Below are 17,830 nucleotides of genomic sequence, written 5' to 3' on the forward strand. Positions count from 1 at the left end.
CTCCATTTAGGACAACTGTTCTTATGGAGGGAAGCCTAGGTGTAATTTGCCCAGACAAAAAGGAATTAAAAGTAATAGTAATTAATGTGTATTGAGTGATTACCATATGCCAAGCATTTGGATTTGTGCTTAATATGCATTATCTGTAGCTTCACCGCTCTATTTGACATAGGTCCTATTATTAAATATCTCCATCTTACATACGAGGAAACACATTCTCAAAGAAGTTATGTAAATTGCCCTACATCAAGTTGCTAGTTCAAGGTAGAGCCAGGTCTATCTGACTCCATGACCTGAGCTCTTAACCAGGAGTTTATTCTAGTTTACAAACATTCAATACTTCAAAACTTCAACTTGTGAAGTTTTTATTTACCTAGTGGCAGATAAGGAGAGGTCTTTTTTTTTTTTTTAAAGGGAGAGGTCTTATTAGCAGCATTCTCATTTCAGCTTTGTAAAATTATGTTCCCTTTAGATACATAGTATTTTTCTTTTGCAACATCAGTTTTATTTTGTCAATAATTTATCATTGTTTTGATTATGTTCTTAAAGTGTTAGTTATTATTTAATGGAAAAGACAACTTAATCTACTAAGTGAAGGTTAAATTACTTGAAGATGATATCATTAGACCTGCGTTTTATCTGAGATACAGAAGACAGAGAAAGATAGGAGGCATGGGTGAGGAAAAAATGCAAAATTGACCTCTTTACTCAGCTGTCCTTCCTTAAAGTCTTATTTGCCTTTCTCTTTATCCCAAGAAAATTCTTCCTTGTTTTTCAGTCTCAGTAACTGATACTGTTACTAAAAACTAAAATAGTAATGAATCTGGAAACCAGTTTGTCTTTTTTAAATTTTATTTATTTATTTATTTATTTATGGCTGTGTTGGATCTTCGTTTCTGTGCGAGGGCTTTCTCTAGTTGCGGCAAGTGGGGGCCACTCTTCATCGCGGTGCGCTGGCCTCTCACTGTCGCGGCCTCTCTTGTTGCGGAGCACAGGCTCCAGACGCGCAGGCTCAGTAGTTGTGGTGCACGGGCTTAGTTGCTCCGTGGCATGTGGGATCTTCCCGGACCAGGGCTCGAACCCGTGTCCCCTGCATTGGCAGGCAGATTCTCAACCACTGCGCCACCAGGGAAGCCCCAGTTTGTCTTTCTTAAAATTTTTATTTTATATTGGAGCACAGTTGATTAACAATGTTGTGTTAGTTTCAGGTGTACAATAAAGTGATTCAGTTACACATATACACGTATCTATTCTTTTTCAAATTCTTTTCCCATTTAGGTTATTACGGAATATTGATCAGAGTTTCCTGTGCTATGGCTATGCAGTAGGTCCTTGTTGGTTATCTATTTTAAATATAGTAGTGGCGTAAATTTTCTGTTAAATTTATATACAGTCCTTTTCAAATAGGTACTTCTTACCCTAATGGTAGAAAACTAAGTACATTAACCTATTATCAGAGTTCAAGATGGTAAAACTTATCATCAAGACTCAACATATTAAAGATATCAATTCTCCCTAATTTGATATATAGGCTTAACTCAATTCCTAAAATCCTGGCAAGATTTTAAAATTTATATGGAAAGGGAAATAAATTAGAACAGCTAAAACGATTTTGAAAAAGAAGGATAAAATGGAAGGAACCACTCCACCTGATTGCAAAACTTATATAGCCACAATACTCAAGACTGGTATTGGCAGTAGGATAGACACATAAATCTATAACTGAATAGATAACCCCACACAAGTATAGCCAGCTAATTTTTTTTTTTTTTTAACAAAAGTGTAAAGGCAATTCAATGGAGAATGGATTGTCTTTTCATCAAATAGTGCAGAACAATTGAATATTCATGGGGGGGGAAGAGAACCTCAGCCTAATAAGTCTCACACCTTATACAAAAATTAACTCAAAGTGGATCGTAGATTTAAATGTAAAACTATAAAACTTTTTAGAAGTTTTATGTGGGAGAAAATCTTTAGGATCTGGGGCTTAGTGAAGAGTAGTTAGATAGGACAGCAAAGCAAAATCTATAAAAGAAAGAAAAATGGGTAAGTTGGACTTGATCAAAATTTAAAACTTTTACTCTGTAGAAGACCCAGTTAAAAGGATGAGAAGACAAAACAGTCATATGTAGAATACTTAAAGTACTCTCAAAACTCAACAGTTAAAACAATCAATTAAAAAATGGGCAAAAGACATGAAGAAATATCTTAATAGCATTGGCAGATAAGCATATTGAAAAGATGTTCAACATCACTTGCTATTAGGGAAATGAAAATTAATGCCATGATGAGTTATCACTATACACTTGTTAGAATAGCTAAAATAAAAAATAGCAATACCAAATGCTGGTGAGGATGCAGAGAAACTAGATCTTTCATATATTGCTGGTAGAATATAAAATGGTACAGACACTGGAAAATAATTTGATAGTTTCTTTAAAAACTAAATATACACTTACCATATGACACAGCAATCCCACCCTTGGGCATTAAACCCAGTAAAATGGAAACTTATATCCACACGAAAACATGTGCATTGTTTTTCATACCAGCTTTATTTGTACTAGCCACAGATTGTACCAACCAACGTGTTCTACAATAGGTAAACAGGTAAACAAACTGTGGTACATCCATACCATGGAATATGATATCAGTAATAAAAAGGAATGATCTACTGATATACACCACAGCTTGGATGGATCTCAAGAACATTATGCTGAATGAAAAAGGCCAGTCTCAAAAAGTCACATAATGTATTATTCCATTTATATGACATTCTCAAAATGACAAAATTATGATGATGGAGAACAAGACAGTTGTTGCCAGGGGTTTGGGAAGGTTGAGGGGTAGGTGGATGGGTGTGACTGTAAAGAGATAGCACCAAGGGATATCTTTGCAGTGAAGGGATAGTCTATCTTGATTGTGGTGATAGCTAGAGTAATCTGCATGTGTCATAAAGTGACAGTGAATACACATACGTTGTACCCGTGTCAATTTCCTGGTTTTGATATTGTATTGTATTTATACAAGATGTGACTATTGGGGCAAACTTGTTTAAGGGTAAATGAGGCTTCTCAGTACTATCTTTGCAACTTCCTGTGAATCTTCAATTTCAAAATAAAAAGTTTAAAAAAATAACCCTATTATAATTAATAAGTATGGTCCAAAATATTCAGTCCTGTAAAATGCAAGGTCATGTTACTTCTGAATTAATGAAATGACTAGGGTGAGCTACACTAGTACCTGGTTAGAAGTTCTGAGGGTGCAGCTTTGAGCTCCAAATTCCCCCCATCGCATCTGGTGGCAGTTGTCTGCTTTGGCTTAAATATTGTCAAGGGCATTTCTAGGTCTTGTGGCTGGTTGGCAGACTCCCAGGACACTCCCATTGATTCCAAGAATCTCCCAGTTAACAACTATTTCAGGAGCCAAATCTGGGGAGATTGATCCAAGAAAGAACTAGGGGTGCTGAGATCTACCCTCCTGCTTCCTTGGGTTCCTGAGAGGGATTACTGGCTATTTTCCACCAAGTTCTCTCTCCCCTCCATGTTATCACACTATCCCTCTTCCACCTTAGGAACTGTAGCCAGCCTCATTTGAGAACAAGGGTTGAATGAACTGTTGCAGCCAACTGAATGTTATCCAAATATATATGATAAAATGTTTTCACTTCTTTGTAACAGTTTTTCAGTTCAAGGTTTAGTGTATCTTAAGTTTCTGATATTTTGCTTAAGTAAGAAGAGTGTTTCATGTTCTTTGTAAAAAGCTGTGTAGTGTGAGGAAAAGCAAAAGGAGAACAAGAAAAGTTATGTCATCCTTGCTTTCTAAGCTAAGAGCATAAAATTTGAAATGATCCTGTGGATTCTTTTGGAAAGAATATTAAGTGATCATCTGGGTTATACCCCTACCTTCTAGTGGCACGATCAACTGACCTGAATGATGGAGTGAACTTCATGCCATTTTACATACTGATTCATTCATTCATTCATCATTTACTTGGGGAAAACAATATTTGCAATAGGTAAAAAATTTTAACTTTGTGCTAACATAGGTTTAAGTGGTTTGTGTATATTATGTCTCTCTTGGCTGTAAACATGTCACTGTGGAAGGTTCAGGGGATACAAAGAAGGGTAGAGTGCAGGTCCCGTCATCAGTGGCTCACCATCTAACAGAACAGGCAACATATAAATGGAAAGATAGTGTATCAAGTCCTTAATGGGAGTATGAGAACAGAGCTGTGATGGTGCTTTTTCCTCCTTAGGAAAGGTGAGGGAAGGCTTCCCAAAGCACGAAGGTATCCTATGTACTGAGTGTTACTGGATAAATAGGATTTTACTGCCAGGGAACAAGCTAGAGGAAAAAAGTATTCCTATTCTAGGCAAAAGGAATAACATGTGCATAGATATACTTACCTCCTCTAGGGGAAAAAGAGTTACAGACTTTTAAAGTTGAAGAGGTTATCCAAGATACTTTACTTCAACATCCTTGCTTTACATAAAATTAAATGGAAGCTCTTGGAGGCAAATCTACTTGCCCAATATTACTTAGAAATTACAGTATCACTTTAAGTATTCTTTCAGACTTATGTAGTTCAAAATGTATTTTGGTCAGCTGTAACTCTATTCCAAGAAAGAAGGTTCTTCCTCATGTTTTCTGTGTTTATAAATCTGCTTTACTTCCAGGCTAAAATGTAATTAGGTGTTATTTCTATTTCTCTTAAAATTTTTTTATTATGTAATTCCATGAATTCAGAAAAATTCAGAATCATATAACAAACATCTGTTATCTTACCACCAAGAATTAATTGAATGCTAACATTTTGTCATTTTTGCTAAAAGAAACAAAACAATTTAGGAATGATTGAAATCCTCTTTGTATCTCTCTCCAATCTCATTCCTAGCCTCCTTCTCCAGAGAAAATGCTCTATGAGGTTGGTGAATATATATTCTTATGTAAGTACTCATAAACAATATGAAGTATAAATGATGATATACTAGATGTACATTTTGCATCTTTCATTGATGTGTGATATTTATTTAAATGTATTTTTTCATATGAACTCAAAATAAAATATAGCATAGATGAGTAGGCAACATACTCTAGTCAATAGTGCAGATTTGCTGTTGTGTTGTGACTTCGTCCTCTTGTGTTTTCTTCTTGGTAACTAAAGTGCCACCGTCTTCTTGTTAATTCTGCACTGTGTTTTGAAAAAATGTAATTCTTTCATTCTGTAGGTTTTCAAATGTATTTTTAAGACTTTTGTTGGGAAAACAGTTATTTATGTGAGCTTACATCTCTCACATTAGCTCTTTTAATTCTTTACTGCTGAGATTGTTGTAGCAGGAATACTCTCTAGTAGAGTCGAATGACCAAGAAATGACTGACCAAGAAATGACTATACCATGTGGCATAAAGTCTCCCTTCACACATGTATTGCTGGCAAGACAACAATGCTGGGTAGTAAGAAGTCAGTTGTGATGTGTGGGAAGAGTTAGCCTCTGAAAACGCCATGACAAGATGACCCAGGAAGAGGATGTTTATCTGGACTTCGAAAAGAGCTTAGAAGTCCTTTCACCAAGGGCCTGATCCTGGCATGAGGGATGATGGGGGAAGAGATAGAAATCTTATTGTGAAGGAGAGGATTACTGTGGGTGTTGAGAACACATTTTTACCCTTTGATTTATTGTGCCAACTGTAATTAGCAGTAAATGTTTTAAGTTAATGACAATCAGCTGGAATACCAATAAACATATGTGGCGATTGAGGAGCATAAATGCAAAGAGTCCCCTTGTTTCTGTTACTAGAAGGGAGATTCACCCACCACATTCTTATAACAGTGAAAAACTAGAAATCTGCACCAATGCTTGTAATAGACGAGCCAGTTATTCCTAACCTCACTGGTATTTGAATTCTGAAGTAATTGTCCCCATGCAGTAGCAACACAATAATGGAGGGAAAAAAAATTAGTATTATCATTCTGGCTTGTACATTTTGATGTTTAACAATTCTGGCACATGGTCACAGGAAAGCTTATCTAAAAATACCAAATTGTAGAAATGAAGGGAAACACTTGATCCCTAAGAAACTCATTCTTCTTGGAGTCAGGCCCAGCTTTTGTTTCCTTCTGTTGGTTTGACATACATAGGAAGGAAAACATGAAACATTCTGGTGCTTTAGAACTCTCTGATGATAGATAATGGGCCATTGCATAACTAGTGCTAAAGCACAGGTAAGTTTCACATGGGGAATATTTAAAAGGAAACCAGATGCGGATGCTTTGTTTAGATATGTATATATATGATCAATTGATTTTTGACAAAGGTGCAGAAGCAGCCCAGTGAAGAAAGATTAGTCTTTCCAACAAATAGTACTGGAACATTAGAAACTAAACCAAAAAGAAACAAAAAGCCCTTGCCTCATAACTGGACATAGGCCTTGGAGATAAATGAAAGAGAGGAGATTGTAAGAAATTTGCCTTGTAGAAATAGAGGAAGTAATAAAACTGCCATGAGAATTGAAACATCAAAATGGTAGAGGGAATTGTAAAACAGTTTAATCTTTTGAATGAGGAGCATTGTGTATTGTAGGAAATGTGTATACATTATAGCTAAATATGCATTTAATCCACTAGCTTATTAAGCACCCTACCATTCACAGAGCACTGTGTTAGATTGGAGGGGTATTATAAAGGTCCCTTGAGGGAATCATATATAAACAATAACAAAACAGTGATAAGTGCTATCATAGTGGTGCCAGGGAAGCTCAGAGGAAGGGACTGGCTAATATCTACACTCATCCTGAATAGGCTTCCCTTGCTAGCCCACTGGGCTCTGAGTACACTGAAGAATGTTAGTTGATCCACTGTCCCTTAGAGCACTTTGAGAAATTGTTGTTCATTTGATAGCTAAAATGCAATAAGGGATCTCTTCCATCTGGTGCTGTTTGAATCTGTGATAATTACCTCAGGCTCAAAGACTAGACAAAGTGAAGGAACCTGATGTGGTTTCCCTTTATCTTTCCTTTTAACTGTCATTTGATCTGCTTTTAAGTAGATAGTCTTTCTCTTGCCTCTAGTTGCTGACCATTCTATATATAATCTCTATCACACAAGCAAAGCAGCAAAGGAATTTTTTTAAAGACTGCCAAAACTCTGTAGGAATGAAAGATCACTTTTTTTTTTTCCATAAGGAGTTTCCATGATACTCCAGTCACATACAAAAGAAAAGTTGGTGTTGCACGTGATCACTTTGGCCAACCTTTTGCGGGTTTCTAATACACATTCTCATCTCTCTTTGAAGGACTATTCATTGCAACTTATACACATACTTTGCTTAAAGCAAGTACTACTTTTATTCTCCTCTAGTCTTCTGTCACATAACAAGAGCGTTGGTGGAAATTGCTTTTCCATAAAAAGAACTGTGCCACCTACTCTTCAAATGCCACTGATTAAGAAACCATTGATTGATTTTTCCTAGGGAATAAATTAGGCTTTCCGCTGAGAGTGAAAAAATAAATAATAGGATATAAAGAATGAAGATAGCTGTGTGTTATGAGGAAAATGTTTATGCAGTTGCCATGGAAATAGCATGTAGGCATTTAAACCAGGAAATTATGATATCTCTGTATTTGCCAAATATAATTCAGATGTGAGTACATTCATTCTCTTTCTTGGCTCAAATTTAGTCTGACATATGTGGTTATGTAAAATATGCTCCTGCTTTAGCATGTTTGCTTAATATTTGCAGGAAATGTATAATACAAGGGTCTGCCGTGTTTTAAGGTCGTATAATTGAGGTATAGAAATAAAACTAGGGGAAGCAATTCTCAGCAAGTGATTCCTGAAAACAAATAACAGTAACAATCAGAGCGCCCGAGGCTGGGTTTTCCTGTGACATTCATAACTAACAGAGCTAATTAATTTTTATTAATGAAACATTCACAATATTGGACCTAATTAGTACTAGCTAATTGTTTGTGAGTGATGTCAAATGCTGAAAATGCACAGTTTGAGACTTTATTCTTATTTTAATGTATGTGATTTCATTTCACAAGTGGAATAAAACACAATAGGCAGTGTTTCTGAATTATTATTACACTTTTCTGTCACGGGACATCAGTTAGCCTTCAATTTCATGCTTTATAAATGAGGCATGATAGAAATCTAGAGAGGGCATATATGGATTTTGAAGATATGGATAATTTGACACAATTTTTCAGAGTTTGAACTTTTTTTTTTTTTTTTTACTAATTCCAAAGATAATACAGACAATGCAAACTGTACCTGCAGCCACTGCCTTTTATGGGGCACACAAACTAGAACAATAGGAAAATCTAAAAATGATTAGAATATGCTCTATTCATGGAAATGGGGTGTTAAAATTAATCCTAATAACTCATCTTTTTATGCCAATTTTGCTACCCATTTCATAGCCCATAGGTTTATTATCCCCTCACTTAGATTTCCTCTAAGATATCAAGTACTTTGTAAGCAGATAGCCTAGAGGCTTAATGTCTTATTAAAGCAGGAATTGCTTATATGGTCCAATAAATATAACAGTAATTTAATGAGACCAAATAGTTACACAGATGGAACAGTGGGAAAAGGCTAATCAGAGAAAGTTTTTCAGAGAAGGTAAGTTTTGAGTCAAAATTTAAAGACCTTTCTGAGGGCATTTAAGCAATATATACCAAAAAAAAATTTAATATATATATACCTGTAAAATTTAAGGAGATAAAGATGTTTGCAAAGATTTAATTAGGAGGGCATTAGATTATTGGTTTGAGACTTTCCTTTTGTAATATAAATATTTACTATTTAAGTTTCCCTGTAAATACTGCTTTAACTGTATTCCACAAATTTTTGAAATTTTGTATTTGTTCAGTTCAAAATATTTTCTAATTTCCCTTGAATCTTCCTCTTTGAATCATAGATTGTTGGTTTAGACAGTTTCCAGGTATTTGGAGAGTTTCTTGGTATCTTTCTGTTATTAATTTCTATTTGTTATGGGCAGAGAACATTCTTGATTTCTTTTAAATTTCGTAAGATTTTTTTCATGACCTAGGATATGGTGTGTCTTGGCAAATGTTTCATGTAAAATTGAGAAGAATGTATATTCTGCTGTCGTTGGATAAATGTCTTTAAATGTCAGTTAGATTCAGTAGGTTGATGGTGTTGTTTAACTCTTCTGTATCATTGCTGATTGTTCACTATTGTTTACTGAGAGAGGAATGCTGAGATTTCCAAATGTAATTGTAGGTTTGTCTATTTCTCCTTTCAGATCTGTCAGTTTTTAATTCATGTATTTTGAATCTCTCTTGTTAGATGCATACACATTCAGAATTATTGTGCCTTCTTGGAGAATTTACATTTTTATTAGTATATAAGTGTTGCTCTTTGTTCCTGTTAATTTTCTTCACTGTGAAGTCTACTTTGATAATATAACCACTCCAGCTTTATTTTGATTAATGGTTTCATGTTATATCTATCTTTTTCCTCTTTAAAAAGAAACTTTTAACCTACCTATATAATTATATTTGAAGTGTGTTTCTTGTAGTTACCAAATAATTGGGTCATGATTTTCCAAATCCACTCTGATAATTTCTTTAATGTTTATACTATTTACATTTAATGTAATTGACATTTAAGTTTAGGGCGACCATTTAATTAATTAATTAATTAATTAATCTAGGCTGTGTTGGGTCTTCGTTGCTGCGCACAGGCTTTCTCTAGTTGCGGCGAGTGAGGGCTACTCTTCGTTGCAGTGCATGGACTTCTCATTGTGGTGGCTACTTCTGTTGTGGAGCACAGGCTCTTGGCGCGCGGGCTTAATAGTTGTGGCACGTAAGCTCTAGGGCGCACAGGTTTCAGTAGTTGTGGTGCACGGGCTCAGTAGTTGTGGCGTATGGGCTTAGTTGCTCCGCAGCATGTGGAATCTTCCCAGGCCAGGGATCAAACCTGTGTCCCCTGCATTGGCAGGTGGATTCTTAACCACTTCACCACCAGGGAAGTCCCTAGGTTGACCATTTATTTTCTGTTTGTTCCCTCTGTTTTTTATCCTGTTTTCTCTTTCCTGATTTATTTGAACATCTTTTGGTATTCTATTTAATTTACCTGTTGTGTGTTTTACTCTGTGTCTTTGTAGATACTCTGAGGATTACCATGTACATACTAAACCTTGTACAATCTACTGAGAATCAATATTTTACCACTTTAAGTAAAATGTAGAAACCATATCACCATATAAATGGCTTTATCTTTGCCCTCTTTAGGTTATAGTTACTTATATATTACCCTACATGCATTGAAAACTCTATCAGACAATATTATTTTTTGCTTTCAGATGTCAAACATATTTTTAAAAATTCAAGAGGGGGAATAGTCTGTAATGTTTATCCAGATAGTTACCATTTCTCTTTCTCATTCTTTATCTTAATTCTCCAAATTTCCTTCTGATAGCTTCTCTCTGAGCAACAGAAAAAGCAGTTCTTCTATAGCATATCTGCTGGCAACCTCTTCTCTTGTTCTCCTTCATCTAAAGTGTCTATTTGACCTTTACACCTGAAGGACAGTTTTGTTGAATATAGAATTCTTAGTTGACAGTTCTTTTCTTCCAGGACTTAAAAAATATTGTGTCGCTTCCAACTGTCCTCTGCTGTTTCTGATGAGTAATCTATAGTCATTCCAATTGATTCCCTAAAAGTGTTGTTTTTCTTTGGCTGGTTTCAACTTTTGTTTCTGTCTTAGTTTTCATCAGTTTGATTATGATATCCTGGGTGTGGATTTCTTTGGGCTTATCCTTTATTGAGTTCACTGGGCTTTTTAAGTCTGTAGGTTTATGTCTTTTGCCAAACTTGGGAAGTTTTCAGACATTATTTCTTCTAATGTATTTTTAGCACCATATTCTTTTTCCTTTCCTTCTGGGACTCCAGTAACATCGATGATAGGCCTTTGGTTATTTTTCTACAGGTCTCTGAGGCTCTCTTCTTTTTCTTTCTTTTTTTTTTTTGGCTCAAATTTATTTCTATTGTTCAGATTGTATAATTTCTATTGAACTATCCTCAAATTCACTGACTTTCCTTTATCATCTGCTATTGAGCCTTCCCAGTGAATTTTTTCATTTAAAATGTATTTTTCAATTCCAAAATTTCCATTTAATTATTCTGCATATCTTCTATCTCTTTGCTGAGACTTTCTAGTTTTACATTTGATTCAAGAGTTTTTACCCTTATTTGTATTTCACAAGTATTTTTTTTAATAGCCAATTTTGTCTTTGTCAGATAATTTCACCATCTATGTCATGTTGACATTGGCATCTGTTAATTGACTTTTCCTATGGGGTTCTTTATATGTCAAGTAATTTTGAATATCATGGACATTTTGAGTATTATGAGTCTCTGGGCTCTCAGTTATTAATATGTTCAACCAATCTCCTGTTTTTATCCCTACAACATGCCCTCGCCTACAGATTCTGTTACCTGAGACATGACATGATTCTTACTGTCTTTTCCCTCTTTGCCCTCCCTCCCTCCCTCCCTCCCTCCCCAGACACTTAGCTTTCAGTTTTCTCTGGTCTGCTAATTTACTTCATTCTCTCAACAAATACTTATTTAGTACTCACAAGTGCTAAGTATGGTTCTAGGCACTGAGGATTCATTAATGAATAAAACAGACAAAAATGCCTGCCTTCGTGGAGCATATATTCTAGCAAACAGAAATAAACATCAGCAATGAACCTAGGACTCCTCTGGTGGCACAGTGGTTAAGAATATGCCTGCCGAGTCAGCTCTACCCACCACCAGAGCCTCCCATCAAGCCTCTTAGATAGCCTCAACCACCAGAGGGCAGACAACAGAAGCAAGAAAAACTACAATCCTGCAGCCTGTGGACCAAAAACCACAGTTACAGAAAGATAGAGAAGATGAAAAGGCAGAGGGCTATGTACCAGATGAAGGAACAAGAAAAAACCCCAGAAAAACAACTAAATGAAGTGGAGATAGGCAACCTTCCAGAAAAAGAATTCAGAATAATGATAGTGAAGATGATCCAGGACCTCGGAATAAGAATGGAGGCAAAGATTGAGAAGATGCAAGAAATGATTAACAAAGACCTAGAAGAATTAAAGAACAAACAAACAGAGATGACCAATACAATAACTGAAATGAAAACTACACTAGAAGGAATCAATAGCAGAATAACTGAGGCAGAAGAACGGATAAGTGACCTGGAAGACAGAATGGTGGAATTCACTGCTGCGGAACAGACTAAAGAAAAAAGAATGAAAAGAAATGAAGACAGCCTAAGAGACCTCTGGGACAACATTAAACGCAACAACATTCGCATTATAGGGGTCCCAGAAGGAGAAGAGAGAGAGAAAGGGCCAGAGAAAATATTTGAAGAGATTATAGTCGAAAACTTCCCTAACATGGGAAAGGAAATAGCCACCCAAGTCCAGGAAGCGCAGAGAGTCCCATACAGAATAAACCCAAGGAGAAACACGCCGAGACACATAGTAATCAAAGTGGCAAAAATTAAAGACAAAGAAAAATTATTGAAAGCAGGAAGGGAAAAACGACAAATAACATACAAGGGAACTCCCATAAGGTTAACAGCTGATTTCTCAGCAGAAACTCTGCAAGCCAGAAGGGAGTGGCATGATATACTTAAAGTGATGAAAGGGAAGAACCTACAACCAAGATTACTCTACCCGGCAAGGATCTCATTTAGATTTGATGGAGAAATCAAAAGCTTTAGAGACAAGCAAAAGCTAAGAGAATTCAGCACCACCAAACCAGCTCTACAACAAATGCTAAAGGAACTTCTCTAAGTGGGAAACACAAGAGAAGAAAAGGACCTACAAAAACAAACCCAAAACAATTAAGAAAATGGTCATAGGAACATACATATCGATAATTACCTTAAACGTGAATGGATTAAATGCCCCAACCAAAAGACATAGACTGGCTGAATGGATACAAAAACAAGACCCATATATATGCTGTCTACAAGAGACCCACTTTAGACCTAGGGACACATACAGACTGAAAGTGAGGGGATGGAAAAAGCTATTCCATGCAAATGTAAATCAAAAGAAAGCTGGAGTAGCTATACTCATATCAGATAAAATAGACTTTAAAATAAAGAATGTTACAAGAGACAAGGAAGGACACTACATAATGATCCAGGGATCAATCCAAGAAGAAGATTTTGTTGTGGTCATCCATGTACAATGCTTGGTGTCAGTCTATTTATCTCTTGTAAAAATAAAATACAGTGTGTGTGTGTGAAAAAAAAAAAAAGAAGAAATTATGAAGAAAAAAAATTGGGACTCAATGTATGAAAGTGCCTGTTCCTTCCACACACTTGCCAAAATGATCACCACCAATTTCTTAAATTTATATTTGCCAGTCTTAAAGGTCAAAAAATAATTTCTCTTTGCTCAACATAATTAATTTTAATGGTTGCCTAAAATTCCATCATTTGTTTAGACTTGCTTTAATTAAAGACATTTCCTGTTTTGGATATTTAAAAAAAAAAAAAAAAAGAATATGCCTGCCAATGCAGGGGACACAGGTTTGAGCCCTGGTCTGGGAAGATCCCACATGCTGCGGAGCAACTAAGCCCACATGCCACAACTACTGAGCCTGCGTTCTAGAGCCCGTGAGCCACAACTAATGAGCCCACGTGCCACAACTACTGAAGCCCGTGCACCTAGAGCCCGTGCTGCACAACAAGAGAAGCCACCGCAACGAGAAGCCCGCACACCGCAACAAACAGTAGCTCCCACTCACCACAACTAGAGAAAGCCCACACACAGCAACCCAATGCAGCCAAAAATAAAATAAATAAATAAATTTATTTTAAAAAAAATGAACCTAATTAGTAAGATTAACACATTAGTAGGTGTTAACCTTCTATGGGCAGAAGTATAGTATGATAGTGGGATTGGAAGTAGTAGACAGGGTAGGCATTGAAATTTTAAATAGATTGATAAGGATAGGACTTATTGACGAGGGAATATTTGAGCAAGAAAAATGTGTATGTCCGACCAAAAGTTCTGTTAAGAGTAATTATACAGAAAACTAAACAGAACAATGTTTATATGATTAGTGGTTGTTTATCCTTCAAGGTATTTGCTCTTGTTCTTTCCCAAGTGAAATAAAAGATTATTTTTTATAATGCAGCTATAATCATTTTCTTCTTGTAATTTCTAAATCCTTTTTACTGTGTGTGTCCTCTTTGACCAAGACCCAGAATAGTTTTAATAACTGCTCATAAGAGGCATCAGAATTTTTTCTTATTCCTTTATTTATTTTCATTGAGGCAAAATTGACATAACATAATATTAACCATTTTAAAGTCATAATTGAGTGGCATTTAGTACATTCACAATGTTGTGCAACTACCACCTCTATCAAGTTTCAAAACATTTCATCACCCCAAAAGGAGACCCCTATCCATTCTCCATTCCGACCTTCTCTCAGCCCCTGTCAACTCCTAATCTGCTTTCTATCTGTATGGTTTTAACTATTCTTCAGATTTCATAGAAATGTACTAATATATGTGATCTTTTGTGTCTGGCTTCCTTTACTTATCATAATGTTTTTGAGTTTCATCTATGTTTGTGGCATGTATCAATACTTCATTCATTTTGATGGGTGAATAATGTTCCATGATATGTATATACTATGTTTTGTTTATCCATTCATCTGTCAATGGACACTTGGGTTGCTTCCACCTTTTGGTTATTGAGAATAATGCTGCTATGAACATTCACTTACAAGTATTTGTCTGAGTCCCTCTTTTTAGTTCTTTGAGGTATACAGCCAGCAGTAGAACTGCTGGGTGATATGGTAATTCTATGTTTAAATTTTGAGGAACTGCCACACTGCTCTCCACAGTGGCTGCACCATTTTACCTTCCCACCATCAATGTACAAGATCCATATCCTCACCAATACCTATTTTTTTGTTTTTATGATTATGGCCATGCTAGTGGATTAAAGTAGTATCTCATGGTTTTGATTTGCACTTTACTTATGACTGATGATGTTGAGCACCTTTTTGTTTGCTTGTTGGCCATTTTGTACCTCTTTTGGAGAAATGTATTCAAGTCTTTGCTCATTTTTTAATTGGGTTGCTTGTCTTTTTGCTATTGAGTTGTGAGAGTTCTTGATATTTCTTAGATACAAATCTTTTATTAGATATATGATTTGCAAATATTTTCTCCCACTGTATAGGTTTGTTCATTTTCTTGATAGTGTCTTTTGATGCACAAAAATTTTAATTTTGATGGAGCCCAGTATATCTATTTTTTCTATCATTTCTTGTGCTTTTGGTGTCATATCTAAGCATCCATTGCCAAAGCCAAAATAATGAAACTTTCCCCTGTGTCTTCTTCTAAAAGTTTTATAGTTTTAGTGCTTACATTTAGGTTGATCCATTTTGAATGAATTTTTGTATATGATATGAGGTAGGGGTCCAACTTCATTCTTTTACATGTTGATATTAGTTGTACCAGCACTATTTGTTGAAGAAACTGTTCTTTGGCCCATTGGATGATCTTGGCATCCTTGCCAAAACTCAGTTGACCATAGATGTATGGGTTTATTTCTGAATTCCCAATTCTGTTCCATTTGTCTGTTCTTATGCCCATACCACACTATTTTGATTACTGTAGCTTTGTCATAAGTTTTGAACTGGGGAAGTGTGAGTCTTTCAGTTTTGTTTTTCATCAGATCTTCTTGGTTATTCAGGGTCCCTTGAGATTCTATATGAATTTTGTAATCAGCTTGTTAATTTCTACATAAAGGGAAACTGAGGTTTTGATAGGGATTGCATTGAATCACAGGATCAATTTTGGAAATATTGACATCTTAACAATATTAAGTTTTCCAATCCATGAACATGGGATACTTTTTTATTTCGGTTTCCTTTAATTACTTTAACTAATGTTTTGTGGTTTTTAGTATACAGTCTTGCACCTCCTTGGTTGAATCTCTTCCTAAGTATTTTATCCTTTTTTTATGCTATTTTGAATGGAATTGTTTTCGTAATTTCATTTTCATGTTCATTTTTAGTGTATAGAAATACAACTGATTTTTGTGTGTTGGTCTTGTATCCTGAAACTCATGCAAATTTTTTTATTAGTTCTAATAGTTTTGTGTGTGTGTCTATTCTTTAGGATTTTTTATCTATAAGGTCTTGTTATCTGTGAGTAAAGATAATTTTACTTCTTCCTGTTCAGTTTGGATGCTTCTTATTTTTTTTTCTTGCCTAATATTGCTCTGGCTCGAACTTCCGGGACAATGCTGAATAGAAGTAGTGAAAATGGGGATTCACGTCTTATTCTTGATCTTAAGGGGAAATCTTTCAGTTTTTCTTCTTTGAATATAATGTTGGCTGTGGGTTTTGCATAAATGTCCTTTATCGTGTCTTTCACTCCCACCTTGAAGATATTAGAGTTGCAGTTATTCCACATTCTTTCCAGCATTTGGTATTATTATGCCGTATCATTTTAGCCATTGTAGTCAGTCTGTAGTTGTATTTTATTGGAATTTTAATTTGTTTTTCACTGGTGACTAATGACATTGAACATTTTTCCATGTGTTTCTTGGCCATAGAATTTGTTTTTGAGAGGGTCTTCACATTGAAAATCAATGTCAGATAATTTACCATGTAAATGTACATTGAATACAGTAGGAGTCAGGCCCTCTTAATGTTTAGTATGGGCCTCTAAATTAAGGTGTTATTGTCAAATTGACTGTTAGTATTGCTTTGGGTCTACTTTTATACTAAAGATTTGAGAAATTAAGTCCTATTATGTAATGTATATGAACATTAATAACTTCTGAACATTTAAACATTTTAAAGAACAAGAAGAAAATAATTTTCCTCTATTGTTGATAGGTGAATAATTATAGCTGTAATTGGGCATAGGTTAAAACTTTTTAAAGAATTCGGTTGATATTACTAATTAAGAAGTTATATTATGCCAAATGGCATACTTGTGCTTCTGAATGATACAGATGATAAAGGTATGCACACTTACTTGTCAGCAAATGGGCGTCATTGTGTTTGGGTAATATCTCTGAAAATGGAGTTGTCTCCAGCTGGTTGTAATTAGGATTGGATTGTTTCATGCATCAGAGACACTAAAGTTGGTTCAATTCATGGGTCCCACAGCTTTCTAGTTATTCTGCTCATTTCCTGCAACTTCAAAGTACTCATCTATTTCTCACAAAATATTTGAATGAGTACAGACAGAAATGTATAACCAGGTTGCCACTATTATTAGCTGCTGTTTTTACTCTCAGGTATTGAAATGTAGGAATGAAGAATGGCTCAGGGGCTTCCCTGGTGGCGCAGTGGTTAAGAATCCGCCTGCCAATGCAGGGGACACGGGTTCAAGCCCTGGTCTGGGAAGATCCCACATGCTGCGGAGCAACTAAGCCCATGAGCCACAACTACTGAGCCCACGTGCCACAACTACTGAAGCCCGCGAGCCTAGAGCCTGTGCTCCACAACAAGAGAAGCCACGACAATGAGAAGCCTGCGCACCGCAATGAAGAGTAGCCCCCACTCGCCGCAACTAGAGAAAGCCCGCGCGCAGCAACAAAGACCCCAGGCAGCCAAAAATAAATAATAAAAAAAAAAAAAGAATGGCTCAGAAACCTTGTAATAGCCTAGAGAGTTATCGTTTGAAAAAATAAAATGCATTGAAATAAGCATGTTAAAAGAGCCCAGGGGGTACAATAAAATGTAGTAGGAACACTCTGTAAATCCCACAGTCTCTCTTAGTTTGGAATATCTGGGAATGATCGTCAACTCCTATGAA

At 35.7% G+C, this 17,830-nt stretch overlaps 1 protein-coding gene across 13 annotated transcripts in view; it reads left to right on the forward strand.

Moving 5' to 3' along the window:
* The window catches only part of PEAK1 (pseudopodium enriched atypical kinase 1), a 301,070-nt gene that overhangs the window by 152,055 nt on the left and 131,185 nt on the right, over positions 1-17,830 (forward strand). For 2 of the 13 annotated variants that reach the window (XM_068556116.1, XM_068556162.1), the window contains one exon: positions 4,898-4,949. The exons of the other annotated variants lie outside the window; for them this stretch is intronic. The gene's annotated coding sequence lies outside the window, so the exon portion shown is untranslated. The remainder of the gene's footprint in view (positions 1-4,897; positions 4,950-17,830) is intronic. 13 annotated transcript variants of the gene reach the window in all.

This window comes from Eschrichtius robustus, chromosome 1, assembly GCF_028021215.1.
Source record: "Eschrichtius robustus isolate mEscRob2 chromosome 1, mEscRob2.pri, whole genome shotgun sequence".
NCBI lineage: Eukaryota > Metazoa > Chordata > Mammalia > Artiodactyla > Eschrichtiidae > Eschrichtius > Eschrichtius robustus.